Below are 12,810 nucleotides of genomic sequence, written 5' to 3'. Positions count from 1 at the left end.
TTATGGTTGTTTTAAAAATGAATGCAGTCTTTGAAAAACGTCTCATATAGAGGTCAAAACCTCGCGACGAAATCAATTAATATGGAACGTTTATAATCAATATGAACGGGACATTTCAGTTGGTATCCGAGCGTTGGTCTTAGAGAACCATAAAATTGCATTAGTGTGTCTTACCGAGTTTGTTAGGATGCATTAGTGAGTCTGGACTTCGACCGTGTTTTTCTTCAAAAATGATTGCTTAACATTTTTTGTTGGAAACTATATATTATTAACATGTAAATATTATGTGATATGGTAATCTCTTAACGTGTTTGATATTATGTGATAGATGTCTACCTCTAGTACAAATCCCATTGATTCACCTAATAATAATGAAGAGTCGAATATATTTTGGGAAGATTCACAAATTCCCGAAGAGAAATCGGAAGAGGAGGAACCGGAAGAGGAGGAACCGGAAGAAGAGGAACCAGAAGAGGAGGAATCGGAAGAGGATGAACCAGAAGAAGAGGTTCCGGAGGAAGAAATATTGATACCTATAGTAAATCGATTAAATAAAAGAAAATCCTCAACCAACGGACCAAAGTTAATAATGGTCAATGGTGTTTCCGCCGAAGAAGCAAAATATTGGGAAGATTACCAATTTTCTGATGAATCGGATCCCGATGAGGATTCCGATGATGTTATAGAAATTATCTCGATCCAATTTAATAAAGCGAAAGAAAATAATAAGGGAAAAGGTATAAAAATAGAGAAAACCGATTCCAACCCCGATGAACTTTATATGTATCGACAACATCCGTATTTCCTAAAATGTAACAATGACCCGGGAACCTCTAAACCACCAGGTTTCTCTAAACCATTGTGGAAAACGACAGCTCGTATTAGAGGAACACCATATATTCCTAGAAAATTAGGAAAACGAACCAAGTCCGAAGAAGAAGAAACCAGCGATTCAGATTAGAGGGTTGTAATCATGTTGTATATTATATGTATTGTAGTGTGCTTGTACTTTTATGTTCTATGTAAAAAAATTGCTTGTATTGTTTGTTAATTATCTTTTACGAATCTAATCCTTGTCTATTTTACAGTATAAAAACAAAATGGACGTTAAGGGTAGACAATCGAATATTTTAGAAGACCTACCAGAGGATATGATTGAGGAAATCTTGTCTAGAGTCGGTCAGAATTCATCAGCACATTTAGTTATGGCGAAATTAACTTGTCAAACATTTGAAAGACTTTCCAGAAATGCCTTAGTTTATAAAAGGCTTTCCTTTGATAGGTGGGGTATATCACATTGGGGAGACCGTAAGTTACGCCGTGTTTTCTTTAAAGCATTAAATGCGGGGAACCCAAATGCAATTTTACACTACGGATTAAGAACCTATTTTGACTCAACATATATCCCAACATAGGATTTCGTGAATTAGAAAGAGCTTCTAACATGCAACATAAAGAAGCATGTTATGCTTATGGGTTAGTGATGTTCGCTTTTTACCGAAGTGAGAAAAAGAACATCGGACTGCAGCTTTTAAATAAGACCTTCCCACAAGTGACGGATTCAGTAGTTGGGGTGAGAAACAAGGTTTTTAGATTATTACGGGGCTGTTGGACATTACGCAACCCTCATCCTTTTGACGACATTACAACATGCTGCCTAGCCAATGGTCATAACGGTTATTTTCCACAAGACCAAGGATGGGAAGTCATCTTAGTAAAACCAGAATGCATGACTTGTTTATGGACTTATGAATTACGTGTCTTTATTTCTTTTGCTGAACAACTTGCGTATTAACTAGAATTGCCTTCATAGCTGCTGAGTAGCAAAGTTATTATGTGCCATATTTCATCCTATATGTATTATAGCGGTATTGTAAGTTTGTAAAATATTGTATAAAGTTTGAACGCGAAATATTATTGTAATAAGTTTTTCATATAGAATTGTAGTAGTTGAATTGTATAATAGCTGCTAAGTATGAACTTAACGGGTAGGTACTACCCGAATTAAAACTATAAAATGCTAATATGAAGAAAAAGCTTTTATAAATGAGTTCATATTATGCTACGAAATACTATTGACTACTCTTAATATTCTGTATGATTAACTCGATTCAGTTGGCTATTTTGAAGGAAATGGCACCAACTACTCGACAAACCATGAATATGAGCGAAGAGGAATTTCGTACCTTTCTTGCTGCAAACATAGCCGCAGTACAGGCTGCGATACATACCAAGAATAACTCTGAATCTAGCAATGCAGCTAACGGCGCAAGAAATCGTGTAGGATGCTCCTACAAAGAATTCACTGCCTGCAAACCTTTGGAATTTGATGGAACCGAAGGACCAATTGGATTGAAACGGTAGACCGAGAAAGTCGAATCGGTGTTTGCCATAAGTAAGTGTACTGAAGAGGACAAAGTTAAGTACGCTACGCATACCTTCACAGGTACTGCGTTAACGTGGTGGAACACCTATCTTGAACAGGTAGGACAAAATGCTGCTTACGCACTACCATGGTCGGCATTCAAGCAATTGATGAACGAGCAGTACCGTCCTAGAAACGAAGTTAATAAACTCAAGGCAGAACTTAGAGAGTTACGAACACAAGGGTTCGACGTTACCAGATATGAACGACGATTCACAGAGTTGTGCCTATTGTGTCCGGGAGCATTCGAAGATGAAGAAGAGAAGATCGACGCGTTTGTAAAAGGGTTACTAGTTAGGAACCAAGAAGATGTGAGTTCACACGAGCCCGCTTTTATACAGAAGGCAAGTCGAATGGCTCATAAACTCATAAATCAGATTGAGGGAAGAATTAAAGAACATGCGGCCGAAGAAGCCAACACGAAACAACTCAAGAGGAAGTGGGAGGAAAACGGTGACAAGAGTCACCAGTACAACAACAACAATTACAACTAAAATCGCAACAACTATCAAAACAACGCAACAACAATCGCAACAATAACCGCAATTCTAACAATAACTACAACAAACAGCCCAACAACAACAACTACAACAATCGTATCAACAACAATAACAATCCCAACAACAACCTCAATAACAACAATGGCAACAAAAACCAAAAACAGCCATGTCATAGGTGTGAAGAAAATCATCAGGGGTTTTGCACGACATTTTGCAACAGGTGTAAAAGAAATGGTCATAGCTCGACAAAGTGTGAGGTCTACGGACCAAAGTTTAACAGAACTAAAGGAACAAATAATGTCGGAACAAGTAATGCCGAAACGAATAGTGTCGGAGCAAGTAATACCAACGCTGTTTGTTATAAATGTGGAAAACCGGGCCACATTATTAGAAATTGCCCGAATCAGGGGAATACTAATGGGCAGGGCTGTGGAAGAGTTTTCAATATTAATGCGGCAGAAGCACATGAAGACCCGGAGCTTGTTACGGGTACGTTTCTTATTGATGATAAATCTGCTTATGTTTTATTTGATTCGGGTGCGGATAGAAGCTATATGAGTAGATAATTTTGTGCTAAATTAAGTTGCCCATTGACGCCTTTGGATAATAACTTTTTACTCTAATTAGCAAATGGTAAATTAATTTCAGCAGATAATATATGTCGGGATAGAGAAAGTAAACTAGGTGATGAAACGTTTAAGATTGATTTAATACCAGTCGAGTTAGGGAGTTTTGATGTAATAATTGGCATGGACTGGTTGAAGAAGGTAAGAGCAGAGGTCATTTGTTACAAAAACGCGATTGGCATTATGCGTGAAAAAGGAAAATCTCTAATGGTGTACGGAGAAAAGAACAACGTGAAATTAAATCTTATTAGTAGTTTGAAGGCGTAAAAACTAATAAGAAAAGGTTGTTATGTCATTCTAGCACACATCGAGGAAGTTAAACCTGAAGAAAAGAACATCAGTGATGTTCCCGTTGCAAAAGAATTTTCCGATGTATTTCTGAAAGAATTACCGGGATTACCCCCACATCGATCCGTTGAATTTCAAATAGACCTTGTACCAGGAGCTGCACCAATAGCTCGTGCTCCATACAGACTCGCACCCATCGAAATGAAAGAATTACAAAGTCAGTTACAGGAACTTTTAGAGCGTGGTTTCATTCGACCAAGCACATCACTATGGGGAGCTCCTGTTTTGTTTGTCAAGAAGAAAGATGGTACATTCAGATTGTGTATCGACTACTGAGAGTTGAACAAACTTACCATCAAGAACCGCTACCCACTACCGAGAATCGATGACTTATTTGATCAACTACAAGGCTCGTCTATTTATTCGAAGATCGATTTACGTTCTGGATATCATCAAATGCGGGTGAAGGAGGATGATATTTCAAAGACTGCTTTTAGGATGCGTTACGGTCATTACGAGTTTATGGTTATGCCGTTTGGGTTGACTAACGCACCAGCTGTGTTCATTGACCTCATGAACTGAGTGTGTGGGCCATATCTTGACAAGTTTGTCATTGTTTTCATCGATGACATACTTATTTACTCAAAGAATGATCAAGAGCACGAAGAACATTTGAGAAAAGTGCTAAAGTTGCTGAGAAAAGAAAAACTGTACACTAAGTTTTCAAAGTGTGCATTTTGGTTGGAAGAAGTTCAATTCCTCGGTCACATAGTGAACAAAGAAGGTATTCAGGTGGATCCAGCAAAGATTGAAACCGTTGAAAAGTGGGAAACCCTGAAAACTCCGAAACACATACGCCAGTTTTTAGGACTAGCTGGTTACTACAGAAGGTTCATCCAAGACTTTTCCAGAATAGCAAAACCCTTGACTGCATTAACGCATAAAGGGAAGAAATTTGAATGGAAAGATGAACTAGAAAAAGCATTTTAATTGTTAAAGAAAAAGTTAACTACGACACCTATATTGTCATTACCTGAAGGGAATGATGATTTTGTGATATATTGTGATGCCTCAAAGCAAGGTCTCGGTTGTGTATTAATGCAACGAACAAAAGTAATTGCTTATGCGTCTAGACAATTGAAGATTCACGAACAGAATTATACGATGCATGATTTGGAATTAGGCGCGGTTGTTTTTGCATTAAAGACTTTGGAGGCACTACTTATATGGGGTCAAAAGTATTATATATACCGACCACAAAAGTCTTCAACACATATTTAATCAGAAACAACTGAACATGAGGCAGCGCAGGTGGATTGAATTGTTGAATGATTACGACTTTGAGATTCGTTACCATCCAGGGAAGGCAAATGTGGTAGCCGACGCCTTGAACAGAAAGGACAGAGAACCCATTCGTGTAAAATCTATGAATATAATGATTCATACTAATCTTACTACTCAAATAAAGGAGGCGAAACAAGGAGTTTTAAAAGAGGGAAACTTAAAAGATGAAATATCCAAAGGATCGGAGAAGCATCTTAATATTCGGGAAGACGGAACCCGGTATAGGGATGAAAGGATTTGGGTACCAAAATTTGGAGATATGAGAGAAATGGTACTTAAAGAAGTTCATAAAACCAGATACTCAATACATCCTGGAAAGGGGAAGATGTACAAGGATCTCAATAAACATTTTTGGTGGCCGGGTATGAAAGCCGATGTTGCTAAATATGTAGGGGAATGTTTGACGTGTTCTAAGATCAAAGCGGAGCATCAAAAACCATCAGGTCTACTTCAACAACCCGAAATCCCAGAATAGAAATGGGAAAACATTACCATGGATTTCATCACTAAATTGCCAAGGACTGCAAGTGGTTTTGATACTATTTGGGTAATAGTTGATCGTCTCACCAAATCAGCACATTTCCTGCCAATAAGAGAAGATGACAAGATGGAGAAGTTAGCACGACTGTATTTGAAGGAAGTCGTCTCCAGACATGGAATACCAATCTCTATTATCTCTGATAGGGATGGCAGATTTATTTCAAGATTCTGGCAGACATTACAGGAAGAATTAGGAACTCGTCTAGACATCAGTACTACCTATCATCCACAAACTGATGGGTAGAGCGAAAGGAAGATACAAACGCTTGAAGACATGCTACGAGCATGTGTTATTGATTTCGAAAACAGTTGGGATCGACATCTACCGTTAGCAGAATTTTCCTACAACAACAGCTACCATTCAAGCATTGAGATGGCGCCGTTTGAAGCACTTTATGGTAGAAAGTGCAGGTCTCTGATTTGTTGGAGTGAAGTGTTGGATAGATAGATTACGGGTCCAGAGATAATACAAGAAACTACCGAGAAGATCATCCAAATTCAACAACGGTTGAAAACCGCCCAAAGCGACAAAAGAGCTACGCCGACATTAAAAGAAAAGATATAGAATTTGAAATTGGAGAGATGGTCATGCTTAAGGTTGCACCTTGGAAAGGCGTTGTTCGATTTGGTAAACGAGAGAAATTAAATCCAAGGTATATTGGACCATTCAAGATTATTGATCGTGTCGGACCATTAGCTTACCGACTTTAGTTACCTCAACAACTCGCGGCTGTACATAACACTTTCCACGTCTCGAATTTGAAGAAATGTTTTGCTAAAGAAGATCTCACTATTCCGTTAGACGAAATTCAAATCAACGAAAAACTTCAATTCATTAAAGAACCCGTCGAAATAATGGATCGTGAGGTTAAAAGACTTAAGCAAAACAAGATACCAATCGTTAAGGTTCGATGGAATGCTCGTAGAGGACCCGAGTTCATCTGGGAGCATGAAGATCAGATGAAGAAGAAATACCCGCACCTATTTCCAGAAGATTCGTCAACACCTTATACAACTTAAAATTTCGGGACGAAATTTATTTAACGGGTAGGTACTGTCGTGACCCGAACTTTTCCATGTTTATATATATAAAATGAAATTGTTATTTACATGATTAAGTGTTTCCAACATGTTAAGAAATCAAACTTTTTAAGACTTGATTAATTGAAATAGGTTTCATATAGACAATTGACCACCTAAGTTGACCGGTGATTCACGAACGTTAAAACTTGTAAAAACTATATGATAACATATATATGATTGTATATATAGTTAACATGATATTATGATAAGTAAGTATCTCATTAGGTATTTTAACAATGATTTATATACATAAAATTGAGTTTATTGAATTAAGAAACTCGAAATGATATATATAACGATTATCGTTATAACAACGTCTTACTAAATACATATGAATCATATTAAGATATTGATACACTATGTTTAATCATGATAAATGATAAGTAAACATTTCATTAAGTGTATTAACAATGAACTACATTTGTAAAAACAAGACTACTAACTTAATGATTTCGAAACGAGACATATATGTAACGATTATCGTTGTAACAACATTTAACTGTATATATATCATACTAAGATATATTAATATATCATAATATCATAATAATGTAATAATTTAACATCTCATTAGATATAAAAAACATTGGGTTAACAACATTTAACATGATCGTTAACTTAAAGGTTTCAAATCAACATTTACATGTAACGACTAACGATGACTTAACGACTCAGTTAAAATGTATATACATGTAGTGTTTTAATATGTATTCATACACTTTTGAAAGACTTCAAAACACTTATCAAAATACTTCTACTTAACAAAAATGCTTACAATTACATCCTCGTTCAGTTTCATCAACAATTCTACTCGTATGCACCCATATTCGTACTCGTACAATACACAACTTTTAGATGAATGTACTATTAGTATATACACTCCAATGATCAACTCTTAGCAGCCCATGTGAGTCACCTAACACATGTAGGAACCATCATTTGGCAACTAGCATGAAATATCTCATAAAATTACAAAAATATGAGTAATCATTCATGACTTATTTACATGAAAACAAAATTACACATCCTTTATATCTAATCCATATACCAACGACCAAAAACACCTACAAACACTTTCATTCTTCAATTTTTTTTATCTAAGTGATCTCTCTCAAGTTCTATCTTCAAGTTCTAAGTGTTCTTCATAAATTCCATAAGTATAGTTTCATAAAAATCAAGAATACTTCCAAGTTTGGTAGCTTACTTCCAATCTTGTAAAGTGATCATCCAATCTCAAGAAATCTTTCTTATTTATAGTAAGATATCTTTCTAATACAAGGTAATACTCATATTCAAACTTTTATTCAATTTCTATAACTATAACAATCTTATTTCGAGTGGAAATCTTACTTGAACTTGTTTTCGTGTCATGATTCTGCTTCAAGAACTTTCAAGCCATCCAAGGATCCTTTAAAGCTAGATCCATTTGTCTTTTTTCTAGTAGGTTTATCCAAAAAACTTGAGGTAGTAATGATGTTCATAACATCATTCGATTCATACATATAAAGCTATATTATTCGAAGGTTTAAACTTGAAATCATTAGAACATAGTTTAGTTAATTCTAAACTTGTTCACAAACAAAAGTTAATCCTTCTAACTTGACTTTTAAAATTAACTAAACACATGTCCTATATCTATATGATATTCTAACTTAATGATTTAAAACCTGAAAACACGAAAAACACCGTAAAACCGGACATACGCCGTCGTAGTAACACCGCGGGCTGTTTTGGGTTTGATAATTAAAAACTATGATAAACTTTGATTTAAAAGTTGTTCTTCTGGGAAAATGATTTTTATTTTGAACATGAAACTATATCCAAAAATCATGATTAAACTCAGAGTGGAAGTATATTTTTCAAAATGGTCATCAAGACGTCGTTCTTTCGACTGAAATGACTACCTCTTACAAAAATGACTTGTAACTTATATTTCCGACTATAAACCTATACTTTATCTGTTTAGATTCATAAAATAGAGTTCAATATGAAACCATAGCAATTTGATTCACTCAAAACGGATTTAAACGAAGAAGTTATGGGTAAAACAAAATTGGATATTTTTTGATTGTTGTAGCTACGGGAAATATTGTAACAATTCTATACAAATCATATCCTAGCTAAATTATATTGTATTATACATGTATTCTAATATATTATGTATTCTTGGGATACCATAGACACGTATGCAAATGTTTTGACATATCATATAGACCCATGTATATATATTATTTGGAACAACCATAGACACTCTATATGCAGTAATGTTGGAGTTAGCTATACAGGGTTGGGGTTGATTCCAAAAATATATATACTTTGAATTGTGATCTAGCCTGAGACGTGTATACACTGGGTCGTGGATTGATTCAAGATAATATATCGATTTATTTCTGTACATCTAATTGTGGACAACTAGTTGTAGGTTACTAACGAGGACAGCTGACTTAATAAACTTAAAACATTAAAATGTATTATAAATGTTGTAAATATATTTTAAACATACTTTGATATATATGTACATATTTGTTATAGGTTCGTGAATCGACCAGTGGCCAAGTCTTACTTCCCGACGAAGTAAAAATCTGTGAAAGTGTGTTATAGTCCCACTTTTAAAATCTAATATTTTGGGATAAGAATACATGCAGTTTTATAAATGTTTTACGAAATAGACACAAGTAAATGAAACTACATTATATGGGTGAATGATCGAAGCCGAATATGCCCCTTGTTCTTGGTAGCCTAAGAATTAGTAAACCGATCTACTAATTGACGCGAATCCTAAAGATAGATCTATTGGGCCTAACGAACCCCATCCAAAGTACCGGATGCTTTAGTACTTCGAATTCGTTTTTATCATGTCCGAAGGATTTCCCGAAATGATAGGGGATATTCTTATATGCATCTTGTTAATGTCGGTTACCAGGTGTTCACCATATGAATGATTTTTATCTCTATATATGGGATGTATATTGAAATATGAAATCTTGTGGTCTATTATTATGATTTGATAATATATAGGTTAAACCTATAACTCACCAACATTTTTGTTGACGTTTTAAGCATGTTTATTCTCAGGTGATTATTAAGGGCTTTCGCTGTTGCATACTAAAAAAAGGACAAGATTTGGAGTCCATGCTTGTATGATATTATGTAAAAACTGCATTTAAGAAACTTATTTTTGATGTAATATATTCTTATTGTAAACCATTATGTAATGGACGAGTGTAAACGGTATATTTTAGATTATCATTATTTGATAATCTACGTAATGCTTTTTAAACCTTTATCGATAAAATAAAGGTTATGGTTGTTTTAAAAATGAATGCAGTCTTTGAAAAACGTCTCATATAGAGGTTAAAACCTCGCGACGAAATCAATTAATATGGAACGTTTATAATCAATATGAACGGGACATTTCACATGAGATGGTGTGGATGTTCTCAGTTATGTTGACCGGTAGTGATGGGTTTTAAAGTGGTGGTGATTGATGGTGTTGAACAAGTGTGATAACAAATAAACCAAATTCGGTGATGGTGACATTTGAAGAGGGTGGCTTGTGGTGGTGTGTTGTTGATAGTGGTGATTGTTTGAGTTGTTCCCGACTGCAAATTAAAAATAGAAAAATTCGTAACAAAAAGTTTACAATTATGATTTGGTTTTGGGTTTCTTCGAATCAAATCTAGAACAAGTGAAGATGGTGGATTTTGATTGATAGTATAAAGGAAGTAGCAATAACGAACAACATGGCTATTTTGGATGTTGGACTGGAACAAACAGAAAATGAGAAATAGATATAAAATGATGATTTTGGTGGTGGTTTGTAAAGAGGTGTGTGGTTGATTAGAGGTTCCTGATGATGGTGTAGGTAGGTGTTCTTGATGGTTTGTTCGAAGGTGATGAAGTCGATCAAAGGTGGTGGCAATATGGTACTAGGTGGTTCGGTGGAAGGTGAGATGGTGTTGATCATAGAAGGAAGTGGGTTTGGTGATGTTGTGTTCTATATGCAGATGCATAAGTAGTATATAGCTAAATATAGTTATATAATATAATACATATATAATATAATAATAAATATAATAATATTACATTTAATTGAAACGTGCACAAAGTTAGCAGCCTAAAACTATTCTACTGATAGTTTTCACGGACTGTGTATCGTGCGAAATCAGTGGCGGATAAAAGTGTTCAGAAAAATCCCATATTTTTAAATTAACTATATTTATTTATTTTGGTCATTATGGTATAAAATTCGATCATTAACTATTAAATAAAAATTACCTCAACTGTCCCTCTCATTTATGAGTGAAATATAAAAAGTGTTAAAATTAAATAATTAGATCCTAAATATACTTTTAATAATCCTATAACTTATATAACTCATTTTCAGATCACCTTTTATTTTAAAATTACATAAGTTCGAATTTAACTTGCTTAATATCAATTGGAACATCAAACGAGTATTACAAGCATTTAATATTTTTTTAATATACTTTATTTATATATAGAGACATATTTAAAATAATAATTGTTATAATATCCTATCTTTATTTTATTAATTTTTAATAACAACAACATATAATACTTCAAATTATATTTCGAATTATTATTTATATATACATACATACATATCTATTTACAATTAATTGTTCGTGAATCGTCGAGGGTAGTCGAAGGTTAATTGAATATATGAACATCGTTTCAAAATTTTCTAGACTCAACATTACATATTTTGCTTATCGTATCGAAATCATGTAAAGATTAAGTTTAAATTTGGTCGGAAATTTCTGGGTCGTCACAGTACCTACCCGTTAAAGAAATTTTGTCCCGAAATTTGAGTGAGGTGGTCATGGCTAACAATAAAAATGTTTTCATGACAAATATAAGTTGATAAATAGATTTTTATCATTATTGATTAATATAGATAAAACAATTCGAGTGCGCGAAGAGTACAAGTGAAGCTATCACAAAAGAGTGAAATGAGAAAATAAAGTTTCGTCATAACTTTTGACGTAGATAGAGTCGATTTCCGGAGTTCAAGGGATTTGAAGAAAATCTTTGAAATCTGAATAAGATCTGATTTCCTCGAGATTAAGGAAATTAGGATCTCTCTAATTAAATGCAGAAATCTGCCTTGATTTCTTTATCGGTTATATCACTATAAATTAACTTCTTCCGTTCCATTATTTTTACCACTCCTATACTCAATTCCCAAATTCAAAAGATTGTGAAAATGCTTAATCCAGTTCTGATTCTTGTCCTTATCCTTACTATCGCAACAATCATTCTCCTCTTCCAACTACCACCGAAGGAATCCATTTTCTTCTACTTCGCCCTTGGGGTTATAATGTTTTTAATTCTCCCGTGTCTTTATGTTACAATAAACATTGATATACACAGTTTGTAATTTATGTGTAGTTATCGGGTGAAATGTCCCGTTCATATCAATTTATAAACGTTCCATATTAATTGATTTCGTTGTGAGGTTTTGACCTCTATATGAGACGTTTTTCAAAGACTGCATTCGATTTTAAAACAAACCATAACCTTTATTTTATCGATAAAGGTTTATAAATAATACGACGATTATCAAATAATGATAATCTAAAATGTAGCGTTTTCACACGATTATTACATAATGGTTTACAATAATATTACACATTAATTTAAGTCTTCGAATGCAGTTTTTAAACAATATTATACAAGCATGCTGACTCCAACTCTTGTCCATAAATTAGCATGCAACAGCGGAAGCTCTTAATAATCAGTTGAGAATAATCATGCTTTAAACGTCAACAAAAATGTTGATGAGTTATAGGTTTAACCTATATATTTATCAAATCATAATAATAGACCACAATATTTCATATTACCATTTCTCATAAACAACATGCAATCTGCATAAAAAGCATTCATATGTTTGAACACCTGGTAACCGACCTTAACAGGATGCATATAGAATATCCCCATCATTCCAGGACTCTCATCAGACATGATAAATCGAAGT

Source organism: Rutidosis leptorrhynchoides, chromosome 4 (genome assembly GCF_046630445.1).
Source record: "Rutidosis leptorrhynchoides isolate AG116_Rl617_1_P2 chromosome 4, CSIRO_AGI_Rlap_v1, whole genome shotgun sequence".
Lineage (NCBI taxonomy): Eukaryota > Viridiplantae > Streptophyta > Magnoliopsida > Asterales > Asteraceae > Rutidosis > Rutidosis leptorrhynchoides.
Note: the sequence above shows the minus strand (reverse complement) of the source record.